At 42.1% G+C, this 24151-nt stretch overlaps 2 pseudogenes; one reads left to right on the top strand and one right to left on the bottom strand.

Moving 5' to 3' along the window:
* Window positions 1–585: 585 nt before the first annotated feature.
* On the top strand, window positions 586–7043 carry LOC122889823 (annotated as a pseudogene).
* Window positions 2620–4040, bottom strand: LOC122889678 (annotated as a pseudogene).
* Window positions 7044–24151: the final 17108 nt, after the last annotated feature.

The raw sequence follows: 24151 nt of genomic DNA, 5'->3' as shown, positions 1-24151 counted from the left end.
TCTTCTGTGTTTCAGCAGACTTTCAGGGACACTGGATTTGTTGCCCCGGAGAATGGGGTCAGATTGAATAGTGCGCACTCTGTCTTTACAATAACCGAGAACCCGTCAGAGTGGTTGCAGCACGTGTTCAGGGTGTGTTTTGCTTTTTAAACAGAAGATGCTTTTTTTCACTCCTGATGAAATGTGCCTAGAAGTATGAGAGGAGACTTGAGAGGTCTCAAAAACCTGCCATCCATGTTTCTAGGAATCAAGGAGAGGGCAGAGGGATATAAATATGAAAAGGAATCCCCACTGAGATCTGTGCCCTAGGGAGATTTCTGTGGATTTCCTGCAAACGACCTCTTGAGAAAGAACTGGGGAACGAGCCAAGAGCGGAGAGGAACTCATTTAAATTCCCTGCTCCTAGCTTTTCCCATTGCAGCGGCGCTGGCTGCAGACAACCCTCTGTGCGGCTTGGGAGGCGCAGGCAGGCACTGGGGACAGGGCAGGTGCCACTCACCGCTTATCCCCGCCCCCCAGAACTGGTGGCCAATGGGAGCCGGCCGGGCCCACAGCGCAGCCAGTGGGAGACGGCGGGCGGAGGTGCGCTTCCATTTAAGGACGCCTGCCTCAGGAGCTCTGGGGACCAGCGCCTCAGGAGTGCAGCAGTAGCTGAGTGGGTGTCACCATGTCTTTGCAGGTGAGTTGAAGGGTGCGGAAGCCCCACGAGCGGGCTTCGTCCTCAATGGGAAGAGCTCGAGTGGGCATGGGACAGGCGTGAAGCCCATGGGTGGCGGGCGAGTCAGAACTGGAGCTTGGGACAGCTGTCGCCCGCGGTCCTCGCTCCCCGAGTCCCCCACGCCCCCGCCACCACCGGGAGTTGTACGGAGTGACCCCGGGGACACTCCCACTGCCATCGCGAGCGCCGCTCACTGCAGTGGGGACCACACCTGTGCCATCTGTTGACGGCGACCTGGGGCTCCCCATGGCAACACTTGCGAGCCCCGGGGATCTCTTACTCCCGAAGTAAGAGCTGCCCCCGGGAGGGTGGAGGCCGGCTTGCTCCCGGGGGACCAGGCAGCCCTGCTCCGCCTGCCCCTTCCCTCTGCGAAAGGGAGGCGAGGGTGGCTGGGGCCCCACACGCGCGCCCCCTCGCTCCTTGGTGAGACAGAGTGTTTTTCTGAACAGCAGAGATCTGTAAAACTACAAAATAGTAGGTTGCCAATATGCAAAAAATTACATGTTCAGGGTGGGAAATTTGGGGAAAGAGCAAATATAAAATAAGTGAAAACTATTAGGAATTCCTTCACGCAGGTGATAACCACTGCTAACATGAGGGATTACTTTCTTATACTGTGAAAAATGTGTGTGTGTGTGTGTGTGTGTGCTTGTATGTACTTCATGTGCACGCGTATGTACACACATGTGCATATGTGTGTATATATACACACACCCTGATTAAATTATACTCATGTATATACAGTTTTATTCCTGTACCTGGGACTATATTAGGAACATTTTTTCATCATTAAATCTTCTAAAATAAAATTTGAAAAAATATCTGGATACAATTTCATGGAATAAGGCTTCCTTTTTTTTTAATATTTAAGTTTATTTTAGAGGTTGAAGGGGGAGGGACAGAGAGAGAGAATCTTCAAGTAGGCTCTACACCCAGCACGAGTCCCAGATGGGGCTGGGTCCCAGGACCCTGAGATCACTACCTGAGCCAAAATCAAAAGTTGGAGTGTTTACCCACTCAGTCACCCAGGGACAACCCCCCCCACCTTTAAGGATTCTTCAAGAAGTATGTTATGGTGACTAAAGGCACATACTCCAGAGTCTGCCAGGTTCAAATTCAAACCTTCCCCCTTCTTAGACTGTGATGTGGTTGCCTGGGTGGCTCAGTCAGTTGAGCATCTGATTTGGTTTCTGCTCAGGTTGTGGGATCTCCAGGTTGTGCAATCCATCCCCTCGTTGGGCTCCACGCTCCACGGGGTGTCTGCTGGTATTCTCTCCCAAATAAATCAATAAATCTTAAAAAAAAATAAAAAGAAACATATATTGAAATTTCTCTTGATAGATTTGTTTTCTCCACCTTTTGACCACATTCACCCACTTTCCTCACCCTTCACCTCCCCCTTGCAACTGCCAATCTGTTCTCTGTTTTTTAAGTTTAGTTATTTAAGATTCCACATGTAAGTGAGGTCCTACAGTATTTGTCTCTGTGACTCACGCATCTCACATAATGCTCCCAAGGTCCATCCATGTTGCTGCAAATGGCAGGATCACCTTCATTTTTATGACTGAACAATATTCCATTATGTGTGTGTGTGTGTGTGTCCATCCATCCATCCACTTAGGTTGTAATGCCATGTCTTAACTGTTGTAAACAATGATGCAGTGAACACGGGGTTGCGGGGGGGTGGGGGGCAACATCACTGTGACATAGGGATTTTGATTCTTTTGGGTATATACACAGAGGTGGGATTACTGAATCACATGGCATTTGTATGTCTTTATTTACTTATTTAAATTTATAAATGATTTATTGGATTTTTTTCAGAAAAACTAATTCTTTATACTGAATAATCTCATACACGTTTGAAAACATACATGTTTTCATTTCTCATTTAGCTTGGATTACTTAGAAGTTTTCATGTTTCTGACCAGCCACTGTTTTTAAACCTCTTGGCATTTTGTTTTTTTCTGAGCTCCCCACGGATTACTCAGAAACTGGGTAGCGGCCCTTTTCCCTGGTAATCTCTTATTTTCAAGATTTTCAAGGCACAGGACCTTATTTATAGTAGTTTTGTTGGTTCTGGGACCATGTAAAAAAATTCTCTAAAGCCTTTTGCTGCTTATTGCCTTGAATCTCTCAAATCTTGATCTTCTAGCCTTAGAGCCAAGTGGCTTTTAATCTGGCCCATAGACTGTACTTTTTGTACTTTTTCAGCTTTCTTGGAATCACTTCCTTTTCACATCCTTTGTTTTTCTTCTGCAAATGAATTTCTTTCAACGTTTCTGATGATGTCCTTATGTTAGTCTGTCCAGCTGTAGTTAATGTCTCAAGGGTCTAATCTGGAAGTTTTTTTGTTGGATAAACAGCTCATCTTCTTCAGGAGTGCTTTATCTCCAACCTGTTCCTCCCCTTTGTGCTTCTTCCTGGGTGCTGATCAGTCAGCTCCTCCCCAACAGGCTTTACTAGGCTGCTGGACCAACAGGTGGTGCTCTGCCTTCTCCTCCCTGTACCTCCCCAACCCTGCCCAGGCAAGGCCCACCCAGGCACAAGGCCTCCCCACAGGTGGCACTGTGCCGCCTCCACCTCCCCCAGGTGGTGTTCCTCTTGCCTTCTCCCCCTACCTCCTCCCTCCCCTCCCTGTGGTTCTCTGCCTTCCTCCCCCACCCCAGGCATGCTGGCCCTCCTCCACCATCATTGATGCAGGGGTGTGGGATGTACAAGGCTGGAGCTGCACCATGACCCATGCAGCATCAGATCACCTCCATTTGTATGTCTTTGGAAAAATGTCTATTTTGTTCCTTTGCCCATTTTTAATTGAATTTTTCTTTTTGCTATTGAGTAGTGTAAGCTCTTTATATATTTAGGATATTAACCACTTCTTTTTAAAGATAAATGATTTGCAAATATTTTCTCCCATTCCATAGGTTGCCTTTTCATTTTGTTGATGGTTTTCTTTACCGTACAGAAGCTTTCTAGTTTAATGGAGTCTCACGTTTTTATTTTTGTTTTTGTTTTGTTGCCTTTGCTCTTGGTGTCAGATCCAAACAATCGTTGCTCAGACCAGTGTCCAGGAGTTTACCCAGTCTGTTTTCTTTCTTTCTTTCTTTCTTTCTTTCACCCCCTCTGTTTTCTGTTGAAGAGTTTTGTGGACTTATGTCTTACATTCAAGCAAGATGTAAACAAAAGGTCTTACTTGACCTGACATTAAATCATTTCAGTTGGTTTTTGTGCATAGTGTCAGACAGTGGTCCAGTTTCAGTCTTTTGTATGTGACTGTAAGGTTGTCACATACCATTTGTTGAAGAGACTCACCTTTCCACATTCTATGTTCTTGGCTCCTTTGTCATAAATTAATCGATCATATATGCATGCTTTTATTTCTGGGCTATCTATTCTGTTTCATTCATCCATTTGTTTTTAGGCCAATACCATACCCTTTTGATTACTAAAGCTTTGTAATATAGCTGGAAATCAGGACATGTCATGACTCCAGCTTTGTTATCTTTTCTCAAGATTGTTCTGTTTCGGGGTGCCTGGGTAGCTTAGTGGGTTAAGCTTCTGCCTTCAGCTCAGGTCATGATCTCAGGGTCCTGGGATCAAGGCCTGCATTGGGCTCTCTGCTCAGTGGGGAGCCTGCTTCCCCTTCTCTCTCTGCCTGCCTCTCTGCGTACTTGTGATCTCTCTCTCTGTCAAATAAATAAATAAAATCTTAAAAAATATTATTTTGTTTGTTCAGGGTCTTTTGTGGTTCTGTATGAACTTTAAGGTTGTTTTCTTGACTTCTGTAAAATATGCCATTGGAATGTTGATAAGGATTCATTGCCATGACTCTGTATATTGCTTTTGGTAGTATTGACATTTAAACAATGATATTTCTTCCAGTCCATGAGCACAGAGTATTTTTCATTTATTTATGTCTTTTTTAGTTTTTAAAATTTTCTGAAAATTTTAAAAAATTTAAATTGTATTAAAATTTAATTTAATTTTATTTAATTTAAATTATTAAATAAAATTTAATTTTTTAAAAAAAATTAAGAATTTTCTATATTAGGGCACCTGGGTGGCTCAGTCAGTTAAGCATCCAGCTCTAGATCTCAGCCCAGTTCTTGATCTCAGGGTTGTGGGCTTAAGCCCTGCACTGGGCTCCATGCTCAGCATGGAGCCTACTTAAAAAAAAAAAAAAAAGGAATTTTTCACTAGTAATGGTTTTATGTGGTTCTCCATATCTTGTCTGAATATCAGGTAAGTACCAGGAGAGGGATCCATAAATTAAAATAAATTAGGATAATACTGGAAGAACTGGACCAGTAATAACTCTTTTTGAAACCTTCTTCTTTCTTTTTAAGGTCCTACTGTCTGGTGGTAAAATACCTGCAAAATAGATAAGCCTGCTGAAAGTTAGTGAAGGCACTATTGGCCTTTTCTTCCTTTTGTGTTCTAGACTGATTTTGATAAGATCACAAAAGATGTGAGGAAGCTGAAAACAAGACCAGATGATGAAGAACTGAAAGAACTCTATGGGATCTACAAACAATCTATAGTTGGAGACATTAATATTGGTATTGTATATGTGTGTGTGTATGTGTGTGTATATATGTATATATATATATATCATATTTAAAAAAATAATACATTTCATTTGAGCAATGTTTATAGAAGCAGTGAGTAAAAAGTAAACTTGAAAATATATCTATTCTTCTTTTGGCAGAGTGTCCAGGAATGTTAGATTTAAAGGCAAGGCGAAATGGGAAGCGTGGAACTTCCAAAAAGGTTGTTAATTCTTAAATAAGTGAAGTAAGCTTTCTTAATTTCCCAATACATCAGTCTGTAAGATAATCTGTTTTGTGTCTTTCTAGGGCAGTCGAAGGAAGATGCCATGAGTGCCTATATATCTAAAGCAAAAGAGCTGATAGAAAAATATGGAATTTAAAGTTCAGCTATGAGAAGGTTTTTCTTTTGAGGTCTTCATTATGCTATCATGTCCTATATCTAGGGAAGAAATGCACTGTTAACTCTACATGTCACAAATATGTTTGATATTAACATGAATTGTAACCCTTAATTAGAGGTATGCTGAAACTACTTAATGAAGTTTTACTTGCTAAAACCAGATGGTTTTAAAAGTTCTTTTTTTTTTTTAAAAAGCATTGCTTTGGTTGTATGTCACACAAACGTTAACAATATTTTTTGGCATATCTGTTTTCCTACACTGAGTTATTATCGTTGGTATGTGATCAAAACAGTTTACTAAGAACCAATAACAAGTTTCTTCCTTTGTTGTATGTGTAGCTCTGGGATTCTCACTGAACTGGGGACTTGGAAATCATAAACATACCTGGTTTGATTCCATACTCTGTAATTCTTTACTAGGTGACCAGAAACAAATTACTTAAGCTTGCTAAACCTCATCTATAGAGTAGAGGGAAAAATCAGTCTCACAGGGTTGTAAGAATTGAATGATTCTTGAGGTAATGAGGAGTGATAATTGAGGTAACTTTAATGATTCTACCTTCAATTTAAAGCATACATTATATGAAACCTAACAACAAATAAACTAAAAATTTTAAAAAATAAACTTACGAGTGCATGACTATTCAAAGAAAGAAAAAAGCCATCCACCCATTATTTTTCTTTAAATTTTTACATTTAAGACAGAAAAATCAAATGTAGTATCTAAATCAATAAAACGTTCAACTACTGTGCCTCTTACATTCAGTTTTATCAGAGTGAAAATGCAGAGTCTGGAATATCATAGTGGCCTAGTCCTCAGTCTTTCTTGCTGCACACAGGTTCCCTGAAAGAACATAGTCTTGTTTTAGCATGTCTAAAATCTGTTTGAGATCGCATAGGGTAAATATCCTAAAAAACAGTGTACTTCTACTCCCTGGATAAGGGTTGGGGGTTGGTATGCTATGACCAATGAGGAATAGATTGATTTCATGTGACTTAAAAAATTATCTAGATTGACTAGATGAATTTCCAGAGAATTATTCTGTGTGGAAAAAAGCCAGTCCCAAAACGTTGTGCAGGATAATTTATGTAACTTTCTTGAAATGGCAAAGTTACAGACATAGAGAACAGAATAGTGATTACCACAGAGGACAGAATAGGGAGGTAGGAGTGACTTGAAAGAGTAGCAGGAGGGATCCTGTGTGGATGGGATGTTCTGTCGCTTGACTGGGTCACTGGGAACATCTGGCTGTAACATTACACTGGGGTTTTGCACAAATTACCATTGGGGGAAACTGGGTAGTTCTGTATTATTTCTCACAACAAAATGTGAATCTACAGTTATCTCCAAATAAAAAGTTTCATGAAAAACAAATCTAGCTTGATTCCTATTCTGGAAAATTTTAGAAAGTAAAGATGGTTCTCATATCTATGAAGTCTTACCTGAAGATTATCCGGAGTGTGCCATGATGAAGTCAACATCCAAATGCAAAAAAGGGAGACATCAGCAATGACAGGGCTGCTCCTTCCAATGGAGGGCTTGGAAACTCTTAGAACTCTTCCCACATGGACCTCACCTCTACCAGGTAGAGAGGCAGGTGAGGAGGCCCAGCCCAAAAGCCTGGCATTGGCTACATCATGTGATTCCCATTGTGGACCATATTAACTAAAAACTTTTCAATTGAATAATCAAAATCAAATTATTTTTGTGCCAATCCTTCCATAAGGGAGCGCTGGAAATGGTGTCACACCAAAGGGTAAGCCATAGCAGGTACTAAACATGTATCATAATTTACTTCAGCCTATTTATAGCCCAAGTCGATTGCATGAATCCTAACCCCTTCCACAATGAATTCTTTTGACTTGCCCTTTGTTAGAAAGGAATGATAAATTCTGCAGAACATCTCCCTTACGCATTTTGCTCAATCTTATTTATTAAGATTATATGAATATGATTTTAAAATCTTAACACAAACATGAACCCATATTATGTGACCATAAACAAATGGATGCTTTAAAATTTAACAATATATATTGCTGGGTTAAGTACTTTAAGCCTTGAGGAAGAGACGTCAGTGACACCAAGTAGTGGAATTTACTGTGAAGATCCATGAGACATAGGAAATCCGCATATCTGAATGAACAGCCAGGATGAGTCTGGAACTCACCAGAGACTGCAGGAGCCAGGCAGCTCCAAGGGGGCAGTGCCTCTTCATTCCTATCCACTAGTGACTGTGAATCCCATTTGTAGTGTTTCGCCTTATATGGCAAATATGTTTTGCCTTATATGGACTCGGCAAATTTTCCCAATTTCTGTTTTTTTCCCTTTGAGCTCCTGTTTTTCCCAATTGTTCTGCTTTCTCCTTGTGTCAGCCCCAAACTGTCAGAGAGCAAGACTGAGACATCCTGTCGGGCATGGCCTTTGTGCTTGGCCTTCCTTATGCCAGGGACCAGACACCAGACTGGTTGTCCTCGGTAGGACTCCCAGTGGCCCTAGTCAGTCACTGCTGGGGCAGCAGCTGCGCCCACAAAGCAAGCAGGCACTCAGTGCAGGAGGAGCCGCTAAGGAGGGGGCCCGGGTTTACGAGCATTCTGTGGACTTGCCTACTCAGGAGAGGCATCAGTGATCACTCAGGACTATCTTCTTTTAATAGAGCAGTAGGTTACATTTTCTCATTAAATGGGATGTGCCCCCCACCAAAATGGATGTCCCTACATTTCACAAGATTGGACCAAGCTTTCACCATCATGTGCTGATGGAACAATTTGTTTTCTAGCATTTCCCCTCTCATTTTACTGTTGAAATAATTGAAGGGGAAATGGATAATTTACCTCCCACAGATAAGACTCAAATGAGATTCTTAAAGGAAAATAAGGGACCCTGCAAAAGTATTCTTTATCCCTTTGTCTACTGTCTCCGGATCCATAAGCTCTCTGTGAAGAAATACATTTATGTGTCACACATCAGCCTGGTAGTAGAGAATGTGTAATTTCCCAACCTCTGAAAAAAAAAAAAACAATGAACTACTGAAAAATTAAGAATATATAAACCCTTTGGACTCTCTTCAAACTAAAAGGAAAAAAAATCTCTAAAAATAGGCATGTGTCAATAGTTCTAGACCCTTGGTTACATAAGTCTTGACAAGGGTCTCACTGGAAGTTTCCATAAGTTAAAAGTGATTTCCTGGGAGTGTGTGAACATCAAAACTTCCACAAGTTACCTCTTTCCAGGCTAAAAATAAAATTACATTTTACAACAAATGATGCTTACCACCACCACCAAAAGATATATTTCCAGATACTGTTTCTCTAAAGCTGACACCCGGGGGTAGAGTTACTGCAGAGGTCTCATGTTCCGTGTGTTCTGTATTTTTAATTTCTCTAAGACCCATCAGGACACAGTGGTATTAGCTGCAGTCTCTCACTTCCCACATGACTGACCTCTCTGCACTTAGGCTAAGTAAAACCTGGGCCAAATTTCTACTTGTTGCAGTAATGGCTAGTTGATATTAGCTGGAAATCATCAAATTTCTCCAAATACCCCAAACCATCAAAACAATTTCACCTTTGCTACATGTTTAGATCCAACAAAACATGTTGAATTGCAAGAAGAAACATCCTCACGTGAGGTATCAAAACAATAAATCGAAAAGAGCTGGTGAGTAACTTTCTGTATGCAGCACCTTGGAGACTCTCCAGGTTAAGTTCCCTTAAATGAAATGTGGTGCGTCCTCCCCTTTTGCTATTTCCAGTAAATCAGACTTCTTTTTCTTTTTCTTTCTTTTTTTTTTTTTTTTTTTTTGCCAGTGGTAACTGCACCTGTCAATGTACCAATGTACATCTGACTTCTAGAACAATGCAGGGGGGCAGCACAATGGTGCCTGGGCACCCAGTTCCACTCAGGGTGAGGCTAGTATCAGCTAGTACCTTGAGCTGTCTTCCCCAGAAATGTCGACCTATTTCCCAGCAATCCGTGGTTAGCAGACAGTTGTCGGATGCAGAACAAAAGCAGGCTCACACAAGCAGGGCCCTGAGTTGGTTCCACCTGTTCCCAGTGGTCACAACAACAGCAGTTAGCATGTCCCGAGCTGGGTCCTGGCTGTTGGGTTTACCACTGGGGACATGCAGATAAGTAAACAATCTTTTCTGCAGCTTAGGCACTGGCTGGGACGTGACTAGAGAGAGGCACCAAATGCTGCCAGGGTCAGGGTGATCCGGGAGCATGACAAGGGGAGGGACTCCAAGCAAGGTCTCCCTGGGGAAATGGAGTGGACTCTGAGATCCAAATGAATAGGGACAAGGTTGGCAAAGGGAGAGAGGCAATGGGAAGAGGGGATAGAATGAACACAGGCATGGCTGCCATTCTGAGAGCAAAGAAGAAATTGGGACAAATTCAAGTGGAGGAGATAGGCAGGGCCCACATCTAGGCCTCCTAAGAGATTTTGGCCATCCTAAGAGGGACAGGAAGCCACCAAAAGGATTGAAGGTGAGATGTGTATTACCAGAGTCGACTTATTCCTTTGGGTAGTGTAGGGAATAGATTGGAGGAGGATAGAGTGTCATAGAGGGAGTTGCTGCTTCTGCCTGGGATGGAGGAACTCTGCTCCATCCCCATCAATAAGGGGGAAAAAAAAGCCCGACAAACTACAAAATCCTAACTTTCCTTGAACTTAGCTGACTTTGCGAGGCAAACTAGAAACCAAATACCCAGGAGGGGCAGGCCCCTAAAGGGAGAGGTGGGGCATGTACCCTGGCTAATGTAGGCAGAGGACAGGAAGCAGGGGCGTGTGCTGTACATTCCAGAAGAAATCAGCTAAAATGTTAACAAAATGTTGGAGATCCAGTGAGGGCCAGTGTGTCAGGTGGGGTACACATCAACTTGCAGTCTCCAGTAGTTCACAAGAAAGACTGGGAGCAAGCCAGGGGGCCAGAAGCAGCCCTGTCTGGTCTGCGGAGCAGGCTGGCAGCGGGAGGTCGTCTGTGACCTTGAGATGTGTGCTGACCCCACTGCCCAGGCCCTTCCCTCCCACAGGCAAAAGCCTCAGCTTACTGGAGAAGAGACACCCAACCCTTTCTCCCTGGTCACAGGCAGAGACACATGGCTGCAAAGGGTTGAGCATTAATCTTCTGCCCTTGCGGAAGGAGCAGAGAGAGGGCTTGGATCCACATGGATACCACAACTACTTCTGGGAAGGCACAGCGAACCTCCCCACCCCAAGACCAACCACAGATATGAGAAGGGGCAGGTGTGCTGAGAAAGGCCCTCCCACAAGGCCCTGGCATGAAGGGCTGCTTAAGATCAAAGCTCACATCCCTCGGGGACATCCAAGAACTCCACACATTATCCCGGGGGCTAACAGGGCCATCAGTGACAAGCAACAGCCTGCCAGTGGGACCTGTTCCATGAAGCACTAGAAAGACCAGAAAATTGAGAAAACGCTTTAGGAGCCTGGACTCCATGCTGGGTGCACAGTAACACCGGGACCTGTTAGCTGTGTTGCCCTGCAGTGCCCGGGGTGACCGGCCTGTCCACTCCAGATGGACTCAGCTCCCCACAGGGCCCCGCAGAAGGGATGCACGCAAACCTAGGCGTAAAACTATTTATTTCCATCTCTGTTTTATGCACGATACCCAGCTTTCAAATGAAAAAATTATCAAACCCACTGGAAAGCAGGAAATAACTCCATGGTCTAGAGCAAAGCAATAAACAGCATCAGACTCAGATGAGAGCCAAAGAGTCAGATGGAACTTCTAGACGTAAGCAGCATGAACAACGAGGAAACAAACCCCTTAACATCAGTAGAAACAGCTTTGGGCATGCTCCGAGAACCCAGAGGTGCTCAATAGAAATGAACCAAACCGAAACACGAAGGAAAAAAAAAGGAATTAAAAAAAAATCGGACAGGACATCCAAGAGCCAGGGGACACTGTCACTTGGCCTGATGTATGTAATGAGGGTCCCAGGAGAGGTGGGAACAGCGCCAGGGATGCGGGCAGCTTGAGTGAGGGGTAGGGGCGGTGATCATGGTCTTTCCAGCTGTGACGGATTTCCACGTGGGCACCAGGCTCAGACCTTGCTGGTCAGTGGTGGGGAGGGGCTTTATCAGCCCCACTGTATGCGCTTTGGAAAAAACCGAGGGGCTGCTGGGGAAGGAGAGGGAGTGGAGGGAGAAGCAGAGTCTGGGAGCGGGGTCTGGAGGGTGTTAGTGATCTGCAGAGAGGGAGCTGACGGTGTGCACAGCTATTGTGATTTGAGTCACTGGAGGGTGAGAACGCTTAGGAAGGTTGTACTCTGGGGGTGGAATACCCCAGAGAGTGAGTTATCTTCTGTTTTTGGCTTTGGGGAGGTTTCTTTTTGCGAGCTGTGGAGAAGTGAGTAAGCCCCTCTGTAATAGTGCCTCGGCACCCACACTGTGGGGTCAGCAGCCTGCGGCCCTTGAACAGCCCTCCCCGCGAGCGTGAGCATGTGCCCTGGACATCACAGGTGAGGTAAGTTCCGTACCACTCCCCCACCATGCTCGTGTCTCCTCTGCCTCCCAGATGGAGGCTTCCCTTTGTGTCCCCTTAGTGGACACCCCCGTGAACCTTACCCAAACCCACTTTTTCGCTGTTTGAATTGAGCAATCATGCCTTAGCCTGGGACTGCCAATGTGTACCCGCCCCCACTTGCTCTAACAGAGGCCTGTGCTGTAGGTCCTGCCCCTGGGCCTGCACCTGGCCTTGACCCTCCGCGTAGCACCCTCAGACGTGCTGTGGACCTCCTCCAGGACCCTCAAGCAGTAAACTCTGCTTCAGGTTCTCTGGTGGTCTGTTGTTGAACCCTGTCTCACCACCCCACAGCTGGGACACTACTTGAGAAATGTTAATTTAACAAAACTCCCAAGAGCTATTGGTAGTCAATTGTGTGTGTGTGTGTGTTTGTGTGTGTGTGTGTGTGTGTTTTACAGATTGTATTTATTTGACAGAGCGAGATCACAAGTAGGCAGAGAGGCAGGCAAAGAGAGGGAGGGAAGCGGGCTCCCTGCAGAGCAGAGAGCCCAATGCAGGGTTCGATCCCAGGACCCTGAGATCATGACCTGAGCCAAAGGAAGAGGCTTAACCCACTGAGCCACCCAGGTGCCCCTGTGTTTGGTTTTAAAAACTTGCTTGTGGTTTTGTGCCAAACTGTCAACTAAGTGTGGCCTCATTTAATCCTCCCCACAACACCTGGGGTTCCTCAGCTCCCTTCCCTGGCAGGTGAGACCCAGCTCTGAGTCTCACAGCTCCGAAGGCCCTAGGCCGAGTGTTTCCATCCTGCTGAGTGAAGGATCGATATTTGGGCAAGGCTTAAGTATCAAAGCCCAATATTGCTTTGAATGTGCACAGCGATTTGGATTATTTTTCCATTTTTAGGGTGTGGTGTCAGACTGCGGTTTCTTTGATTCTGACTCTGTGCTAGGTGACCCCCCACACACACCCCTGGTCCGCATGGGGATCACACTTGGGAGGAGGCAGTGGGCAGGAATGCAGAGAAATGGGTCCACCCAGGGAGCCCCCAGAGGTGGGTAGCGGTCTTTTTGGCCCATGGGAGGTGGGCAGTGAACGGAGGGACGTGAGGATGGGCTTGTCTCTATTCTCAAGATGCAGCAAGTCTGGGCCACCTCTTGTAGCTACTTTCTTAAATTTCTCATCCCCAGCACTGGTCATGGTGACCCTCACTCAGTTCCAGGCTTTGTAGAGAAAATAAATTAGCATCTGACAAGGATCTGCCTTCTAGAAACTTCACGGAAGGAATCAAAGCCAGGTGAGAGAGGAGAAAATCATGGCAGTATACAATGGTGACAGTGGGCCAGATGCTCACCCCTTGGTCACTGCCCTGGGGGAAGTTAGGACAAGAGAGCCATTTGTAGGTTTGGATTATTGGGGAAGGCTTTGTAGGATGTTGGACTCTGTCCTCTTGGAAGGATCAGGCATCCATATACACATCTCCCGAGACAAAGGCCTGAACACGGGCATTGGAACCAAATGAGCTCTGGAACAAAATTCACCAGAAGGCAAACCACTTCTGTCCCCTGGTTTACCCCCACGCTTCATGAGTAGGGACCTGGTCCTGCTGACCCCTCTAAGGGACATGAGAATGCTCCGGCATTAATTTATTCAACAAATGTTTGTTAAGTGACAAAACATGTATGTTGAACCATTTGTATATTTCACTGGCTTCCAATGACTCCTGGGCACAGAAATTGTACCTGTAAAAGCTTGAATAGAAAATATTTTTAGGGGCACCTGGGTGGCTCAGTGGGTGAAAGCCTCTGCCTTCAGCTCCGGTCATGATCCCAGGGGCCTGGAATGGAGCCCCGCATCGGGCTCTCTGCTCAGCAGGGAGCCTGCTTCCTCCTCCCTCTCTCTCTGCCTGCCTCTCTGCCTACTTGTGATCTCTTGTTTGTCAAATAAAATAAATAAAATCTTTAAAAAAAAAAGAAAATATTTTTATTTAAAAAAACATTTTATTTAAAAAATATTTATTTAAAATATAAAAAATATTTAAAAATATTTTTATTTAAAAAAATATTTTATAGATATAAATATCTGTGCTCAGGCTCCATTGCAAACCAATAAAAATATCACAGGTGGCCTCAAAGGAGATGAAATCAAACTCTTAGAATATCATCTTCCTGGATCAACAGCCTTGAGAACTGCCAATCCACAGTTTTCTACGGATAATTATATATTAAAGAAACCCACTGTCTCACATGTAATTGCCAACAATGGGTACATCTGCTGTCAGTTTGGGAATATATTCTTGCAAAAGTTGTTGTTGGCAAAATCCTTGGGAGAGCCTCTAAAATCCACAAGGAAATGACCCATCTGGTTTTATATTTGTTTTTTTTTTTAAGATTTTATTTATTTATTTGACAGACAGAGATCACAAGTAGGCAGAGAGGCAGACAGAGAGAGAGGAGGAAGCAGGCTCCCCGCGGAGCAGAGAGTCCGATGTGGGACTTGATCCCAGGACCCTGAGATCATGACCTGAGCCGAAGGCAGTGGCTTAACCCACTGAGCCACCCAGGCACCCTATATTTGTTTTTTTTTTTTTTTAAGATTTTATTTATTTACTTGACAGAGAGGATAAGCAGGGGAAGGGGCAGGCAGAGGGAGAGGAAGAATCAGGCTTTCTCACTGAGCAGGGAGCACGACATGGGGCTCGATCTCAGGGTCCTGGGATCATGACCTAAGCTGAAGGCAGATGCTTAACAACTGACTGAGTCACCCAGGTTTCCCTATGTATCTGTTTTTATGTCAATACCATACTGTTTTGATTACTAAAAATACTTTCTAGGGATGTAAGGTAAAGCACGGTGACTATAGGTAAGAATATTTTATGTATATTTGAGAGTTGCTAAGAGAGTAGATCATAAAAATTGTTGCAGAAAAAATTATAGCCAATATAATTTATGGATGTTGACTAAATGTGTAATCATTTTGCACACATACATAAACCATTATGTTGTTCACCTTAAACTCACACAATGTTACATGTCAATTACATCTCAGTGAAACTAGAAAAAAATCAGAATAATTTAATACACAGATTGGCAAAAAAAAATCCATAAAAATTTGATAATATTGTCAAGGATATAGACCACTAAGAATTTTCATATACTGCTTGGCAGGGTAAATCCCTACAATTCCTTTGGAAAACAATTTGGCAATATTTTATATTGTTGATCATGTGCATACCCTACCATCCAGAAATACTACTCCTAGACGTAGACTTTCTTACACACCTGTGTAAGAAGACATAGTTAAGACTGCTCATAGAAGCATTATTAATAAAAGCAAAACAATGAAAATGACCTTAATGCCTATAAAAAGAATGGCCACATAAATTGTATTATAGTCACACAATGGAAGACTATATAGCAGTTAAAAATCAATGAAGTAGGGGCGCCTGGGTGGCTCAGTGGGTTAAAACCTCTGCCTTCTGCTCAGGTCATGATCCCAGGGTCCTGGGATCGAGTCCCACATCAGGCTCTCTGCTCAGCAGGGAACCTGCTTCCCCTCTCTCTCTGCCTGCCCCTCTGCCTACTTGCGATCTCTGTCTGTCAAATAAATAAGTAAAATCTTTAAAAAAAATCAATGAGGTAGAGATAAAGATATCTACATGACGAATCTCAAGAAAGTAAATTGAGAAAAAAAAACAGTTTTAGAGAAATGTTTACAGTGTGATACACGTATATTAAGTTAGAAATATGGGAAATGATACTGCATTGTGTTTAGTTCAGTATTAGAGGAGGCCAAAAGCAGGGAGAGAGTAGATGCAATTGGAGAGGGAGGACCTGGAGACCACACTTAGAATGTCTTACTCCTTGAGGGGAGCAGTGTATGGTTAAGTTTGTGGTATTATTCTTTATTCATTAGTATATATTACCTATTTAAAATGTGTTTAAAGGAGCAGCTTTTAATTGTCTATCCTGAACCATCAGCTGTTGATGAAAAACCTCAAATGAAAGTACTTTCAATAATTAAAAAAATATACATTAATAACAGGTCTTTCTGGGCACCTGGGTGGCTCAGTGGGTTAAAGCCTCTGCCTTCGGCTCAGGTCATGATCGCGGGATCCTGGGATCGAGTCCCACATCGGGCTCTCTGCTCAACGGGGAGCCTGCTTCCTCCTCTCTCTCTCTGCCTCTCTGCCTACTTGTGATCTCTGTCTGTCAAATAAATAAAATCTTAAGAAAAAATAATAACAGGGCTTTCTTCCAATAAATGGATTTTGATGTTTTGGTATCAGACTCATGGCTGGTGAGTAGAAAGATAATGGTATTGGAACATGTGAGGGAACAGAGAGGTGTAGCGTTGGGAAGTCTGCATTCCCCGGGGAGGAAAGGCATCTTGGAAAGGGGAAGTACCTCTTGGAAGTCTGTTGGCAAAAATAAAGAAGGAAGGGCCTGAAGATACACAACATGGTGACAGCAAAGAAGCAGAAGAATACAGAATCCTTCACTATTCAAACAAGGTGCCATTTAACCGCCCAGAAGAGGGCACTCTTGAACCAAGAAACAGAGTAAGCAAGTTGGACCCAATAGGCCAATCTGTTATTGCTGGTCAGGGAGAAGCCAACAGGAATAAACATAACAAACAGAATACAGAAAGTATAAATCAAACTTTTCAGCTAATGAAAATGGTATTTAAACTCACAAAGCAGAAAATGACTTAATACAACAGTTCAACGTGAGTTAAGTTTAATCCAACAAGTTACAAAAAAGCAAGAACACTGTACCTCACAAATGTAAAATTCTGGATAGGAACAGACGGTTGCAAAAAAAGCTGGCAGAATCCTGGAAAGAAATGGAATCAAAAGGCAAAAGTTATTTCAAAAACGACTAAAAGAAAGTTGTCTCTGAGATAATAAATTAAAAGTATTTAGATGGATAGAAAGGACAGGAATTTGCACAAGACCTAACAAAAGGAAAACAAAGAAAGAAGGAAAGGATCCCCAAAGAAAATAATCATTGTAGAAGGCAGAGAATGCTCCAACACAGGGATAAATGGATACCTTTAAGTAAGCTAAACACTCAAAAAGAACTACTTGAAATTATTAACTATGCAAATTTCACTGAAATGAAATATGAAACTATCAAAAGAACCTATGATTATCACCCATACTATCAGAATTTGAAGATTTAAAAAAATTTAAAACCCTCTGGACCTGAAGACAGACTAACAAGTCATTTGATTGGGAAAGTAAATGAGGATGGTATTAGACTTCTTGATAGCAAAATGCAAAGCAAGAAAACGGTAAAGCAAAATTTTCAAGGAACGTTGGGAACGTAGATACAACAATAATTTATCTCCTGTATCAAAGCAGTGCTACAGAGGCAAGAACTGACAAAATACTGTAATCACAAACCTTACCCAAGGAATCTATTAATCAGGACCCAACAAATGATAATCCATTGGTCAAACCACTGCCTCCTATTTTTGTAAATAAAGTTTTATTGGAACACAGCCTTCCTCTTTTTGTATGGTTTATGTCTGACAGCTTGTGTGCGACGGCAGCAAAGTTGAGTCGTTATAACAAGGACATATGGTCCACAAACTGCTAATATTACTTGTCCTTCACAGAAGGTTTGCCGTTCCTGTACTAGAAGCTGAACTTCATCCAATCAAGAGATGATTGGGGAAAATTTGGCAAATGGACCAGTGGGGAGCTTAGAATATTTTTAATCTTGGTTCTAAGACTACCAAAAGGCAGAGAGGGGAGGAGGGTGGAAGTTCAACAACTAAATGAAGGTTCTGATAAAGTAGGAATAATACAACTTGTTTTTAGGTGTTTCATTTATTTATTTGAGAGAGAGAGAAAAAATGAGAGAGAGCATGAGACCAACTAATTCCCCATGTTGCTGGGAGCCCGATGAGGGACTCAATCCTGAGACTCCAGGATCATGACCTGAGCCGAAGGCAGTCACCCAACTACCTGAGCCACCCAGGAGACCTACAACTTGTTTTTAAATGGGAGAAGGAAGACAAGGAAAAATAGAGTAAGTTCACTGGTTTCATACAGGTAAGAGGTGTGTGTCTAAGGATATTAAATCTGACAAAGCAAAGAGTAGAAGCCTAATTAAGGAATAAGAAGGCCAAGGAAATTATATAAAGTATGAAGGGAACTGCAAAATTATAAATATTGTTACAAAGCAAAATTACAAATATTCTTAAATAAAAAATATATACAAAATTTAAAGAAATAAAATAATTCTGCATAATGAAAAACGTGACAGAATAATATGACAGAGCAAAGACCAAACATATTTTCTTTTTTTTTTAAAGATTTTATTTATTTATTTGACAGAGATTACAAGTAGGCAGAGAGGCAGGTAGAGAGAGAGGGGAAGCAGGCTCCCTGCTGAGCAGAGAGCCCGATGTGGGGCTCGATCCCAGGACCCTGGGATCATGACCTGAGCCGAAGGCAGAAGCTTTAACCCACTGAGCAACCCAGGCGCCCCAACATATTTTCTTTCTTTTTTTTTTAATATTTTATTTATTTGACAGACAGATCACAAGTAGGCAGAGAGGCAGGCAGAGAGAGAGAGGAGGAAGCAGGCCCCCTGCTGAGCAGAGAGCCCCATGCGGGGCTCAATCCCAGGACCCCGGGACCATGACCTGAGCGGAAAGCAGAGGCCTTAACCCACTGAGCCACCCAGGCGCCCCTACCCAACATATTTTCTTAACAACAAATGTAGATGAACTTAATTCATCCATTCAGAGAAAAATATCTTTAGATTGCCATGCAAAGCAGAGCTGAACTCTATACTATATACAAGAGACAATGGCAAAAGTCGGAAGGAGGAAATAGAAGTATTCTATTGTAATGTTCGTAAACATTACCTAAAATTGAACAGCATATTAAAAGGACCATAGAGTATGCTCAAGGGGGATTTATCCCTGGGGTGCAGTGATGATCCAATATATGGAATTCAGTCAGGGCGATACACCACACTAAAAGAATGAAGGATAAATCAAGTGATCATCTCAATAGATGCATAAAAAGCATCTATTCATGATAAAGACTCCAAACACATTAGGTATAGAAGGGAGCACACCTCAACATAATAAAGACCATATATGGGGTGCCTGGGTTTTGGGGTGTCTGCCTTCTGCTCAGGTCATGATCCCAGAGTTCAGGGATCCGGCCCCACGCCTGGCTTCCTGCTCACGGGGAATCCGCTTCTCCCTCTGCCCCTCACTCCACTATCATTCTCTATCTCTTTCAAGTAAATAAATAAAATCTTAAAAAAAAAAAAGTAAAGGTCATACATGACAAGCCCAGAGCTAACATTGTATATAACAGTGAAAAGTTGAAAGCTTTTACTCTAAGGTCAGGAACAAGACAAGACTGCCCGCTCTTGCTACTCCATTCAGTGTAGTTCTAGAGTCCTAGCCAGAGCCACTAGGTAGAGAAAAGATAGAAAAAGACATGGAAATGGGAGAGGGGGAAGTGAAAGTGTCTGTGTTTTCAGTTGATGTGGTCCTATATACAGAAAATCCTAAAGACCCCACCAAAAAACTGTTGAAATCGATAAATGAACTCAGAATTGCTACAGAACACAAAATTAACATGTAAAAATCACTTGTGTTTCTATATGCTAGCAACATACTATCAAAAGAGAAACTCTTAAAAAAAACCCATTTACAATAGAATCAAAAACAATAAAGTACTTAGGAATAAATTTAGCCAAGAATAATATTTGAAGATAAATTGTGAAAAGTTAAAAATGCATATTGTAAATTCTAAAGCATCCACTAAAAGAGTAAAACAAGAACATACGGCTGGGCCACTGGGTGGCTCAGATGGTTAAGCGGCCGACTCTTGATCCTGTTCAGGTTATGATCTCAGGGTTGTGGGATTGTAATTGGACTCTGTGCTGGGTTCAGAACCTGCTTAAGATTCTCTCCCTTGTTCCCCCCGCTCCCTTTCTAAAAATAAAACAAAAAACTCACCTATGGCTAATAAGGCAATAGTGGAGATAACACGGAATATTTTTTAACATAGTCTATTAGTTCGCAAAGGAGAAAGCAGGCAAAATGGAACAAATCACAGATGGGACAAACTGAAACAATTGCAAGATGGTAGACTGAATGTAAGGGCATCAACCATTACATTAAAAATAAGTGTGGGAGGCGCTTGGGTGGTTCAGTGGATTAAAGCCTCTGCCTTCGGCTCAGGTCATGATCCCAGGGTTCTGGGATCGAACCCCACATTGGGCTCTCTGATCAGCAGGGAGCCCACTTCCCCCTCTCTCTCTGCCTGCCTCACTGCCTCCTTGCGATCTCTGTCTTTCAAATAAATAAATAAAATCTTAAAAAAAGTGGGTGATTAAAATGTCATCTCCTAAAAAGTCCTTCTAGCTCTACTGAAAAATAACAAAACAAAGGTAACAGAATTTCTTACTTTAGAAATATAAAAATCATTTATTGAAGAGCCATCTTGAATGCCTATATTTAATTATCAGTGAGGAAATTCCTTACATGTTTCCAGTTTCCTATACATGCATGACATTTGGTCTTATAAATCACTTGGTGATGAAGAGTAACATACTTTCCAGTGAATTATGAATCTTTTGGCCCCATTTGGCAAAATAAAGGGAGCTATCTCCTGCTCAGGAAAAGCAAATCAGTCTAAAAATTGCACCAGGGTTTTGGTATATGTAGTTCACAACTTTTTTAGTACTAAGGAGAAAATTCAGATATATTTAACATTACATAAATCAATGAACCCATCTGAACTGAATTAAGTACGTTATAATGGAGATCTTTATTAATTATATGGAAAATATGTTCAAGTATAAAGTGAATGGCAATTTTTCCAAAAAGAAAGGCCAAATAATGTTTTCATGCACTTGATTTTGACAATTTGAATATAAAAAAATCTTGGGGGGGTGCCTGGGTGGCTCAGTGGGTTAAAGCCCCTGCCTTCGGCTCAGGTCCTGATCCCAGGGTCCTGGGATTGAGCCCCACATTGGGCTCTCTGCTCAGCGGGGAGCCTGCTTCCTCCTCTCTCTGCCTGTCTCTCTGCCTTCTTGTGATCTCTGTCTGTCAAATAAATAAATAAAATTTAAAAAATTTAAAAAAAAATCCTGGAGATGAAGATGAAATAATCTATAACATTTAGTAAGTAGAGTTCATAGACACATGTAAAGTGATACCAATGTTAATTTAGAAATCCCCTTTTTCACAATTCAGGGAATATTTTTATCTTAACAGTTTATAGGGGCACCTGGGTGGCTCCATTAGTTGAGTGCCCAACTCTTGATTTCATTTCGGGTCATGACCTCAGGGTCCTGGGATTGAGCCCCATGTTGCACTCTGTGCTCAGTGCAGAGTCTGCTTGTCCCTCCCTCTCTGCTACTCCCTCCAACTCGTGCATACATTCTCTCTCTTTCTCCCAAATAAATAAGATCTTTAAAAAATCGTTTACAGGCTGCTTCTATCTACTAGAGCCAGTATTCACATCATCTGCAAGTTTTTTTAGAACGCTGGTCTCACTCCTTCTGAGTGTTAAATACAGCTTTTAATTTGCATATAATGTTGTCATTGAAAAGTTCCCCCAACATCCAAGCATCTGTTATACAATTGCAGACAATACTGACTCCATCTTTGGCCCTCCAACATGTTCATGTTTGCTCTTGGGACTGTGTTCCAGGCCCCTTGGAGATTGATACAGACCTTAGAAATGCCCACTAAGGCTAGGATTAGAGGAGACTTCTTTTGGCCATGAATTTGTTAGAGGTAACATAGTCTCTTCTCCTTGATGCACAGGTGATGACCAAGATCTAATTAAAGGTTAGCTGTCAATTAGGGGCATGCAAGCCCTTGGAGGTGCATGTGAACATTTTGATCTCATGATCCACATGTCTCCTCATTCTGTAAAAATCTCTGGGCTAACGTCTAGGTTTTGCAAAGAATACTTGTGCGACTGCCATGGATTGTTGCCCACCCGATGCCCTGAATACAGTTCTGTATAAACTGTGTGGTGGGGCCTCTTTTGGTTTTTGGTCTCAAAGTGCCTTCTCAGTTGGGAACTTATTTTCTGGTCCCTTCTCTACTTTTAATATCCATCCACTGAGTATGAGGATCATTTCTTTTTAAAAAATTCAACCTATATGTTTGGATTCATATTCTCCACAATCTAAACCCTTCCTATGAGGTTTTCAAATTGACCATGAAGTTGTTTACAAAAATATATAGTCTTTGTCAATGTGAGGTCATCACCCCTAGAGTAATGATTATTTGATGCTTTTTTGCTATTGTTTTCGGATTAGTTTTGTCAACAGACCTCTATAAACAACCAAACTATCACTGATTGAGAGCCTTTTAAGGTAAAATTATTCTCTAAAGAGGACTTGATTTTTCATATAAAATAATTGAGAGGACACTCATAATACGTGAGACTTCATACAGATGTAAGCCCAAGATAAAATCTTTTCTGGGGAAAGAACATTTTTGAAAAAAAAGCTCCTTGGCTTATATTTGGGAAATTCTGTTAATAATTGCTTATTTAAAAATTAAAAACAAAGGACAACTTTTAATTTGTCTTTTGAAAAAATATTTGTACTGAAGGAATGTTCCCACTAAGAAACCCCATTCATTGACAGTGGATCAGCCTTACGTGAGAGTTTCATGAGGATCTACCTTTTTTTTTTTGGTAGAAAAACACTACTGTAATCTTTTTTTTTTTTTTAAGATTTTATTTATTCATTTGAGAGAGAGAGCACAAGCAGGGAGACAGGCAGAGGCAAAGGGAGAAGCAGACTCCCCGCCGAGCAGAGAGCCTGATGCCGGGCTCGATCCCAGGACCTTGGGACCATGACCTGAGCTGAAGGCAGATGCTTAACCCACTGAGCCACCCAGGTGCCCCACTACCATCATCTTTTAAGGCGAGCAGGAAAATTAGTAGAGTAAATGAGTGGCTTTTCTGAACATTTTTTGGCCATTGAAGAGTTAGAAAAATTACTTGAATTCAACATTTCTTTAAAGAAATTCCATATTTTTAAAGTCAAGAAGCCCTGCTTCCATCCATTTAAATTATCTACATTCTTACTAACAGTAATGTGTTAGGACAAGAGAGGGTGGAGACTTTGCAGTGCCTAAAGCCTATGTAATTTGCTGGTGTTGGGGAGTTCTTTAAGAAAAAGAAAACAAATTCATGAGTATAGAATTAGGTGCAGAACTTTTGATAATTAGTTTCAAGGTAAAAACCATCTTCCCTTGAGCTGGGGATGGAGATGGAAGGTGCCTTGCATGTATATAGAGTGAGGTCATTCTTAGCGGATCCTCAGAACTCATGCCCTCTGCCAGGCTTGGAGCCTTATGCAGGGCTTGATCCCAAGACCCTGGGATCATGACCTGAGCTGAAGGCAAATGCCCAATGACTGAGCCACCCAGGTGCCCCTAAATATCACATTTTTAGCAAACTTTGCATACCTGAGATAAATCCTCTTTGGCCATAGCATTTTATGTGTTGCTGAATTCAGTTTACTAGCATTAGTATTGAAGATTTTTGTGTCTACAGTTCTAAGAGACATTGGTCTATAATTTCATTTTCTTGTGTCATCTTTACCTGGTTTTGGGATCTGGCTAATACTGACTCTCACAGAATGAATGTGAATTGTTCTCAGGGTCCTGGGATCAAGCCCCTCATCAGGCTCCCTGCTCAGCAGGGAGCCTGCTTCCCTTCCTCTCTCTCTGCCTGCCTCCTGCCTACTTTTGATCTGTCTCTGTCAAACAAATAATAAAATAAAATCTTTTTTTAAAAAAAAGAATTAGCTTTTGTATATATTGATTTTCTCTGTTGTGTCTTATTTCATTTATATCTGATCTCATCTTTCAAAATTTCTTTCCTTTTGCTTGCCTTTTAACTCATTCTTCCTTTATCAAGTTTTTATTTTTATTTCTTTATTTGAGAGACTGAAAGAGTGAGTGAGAAGGGAAGAGCAGAGAGAC

The sequence above is a fragment of the Neovison vison genome, chromosome 11 (genome assembly GCF_020171115.1).
Source record: "Neovison vison isolate M4711 chromosome 11, ASM_NN_V1, whole genome shotgun sequence".
In the NCBI taxonomy this organism is placed as follows: domain Eukaryota; kingdom Metazoa; phylum Chordata; class Mammalia; order Carnivora; family Mustelidae; genus Neogale; species Neogale vison.
This window is presented reverse-complemented; position numbering and strand designations above follow the sequence as displayed.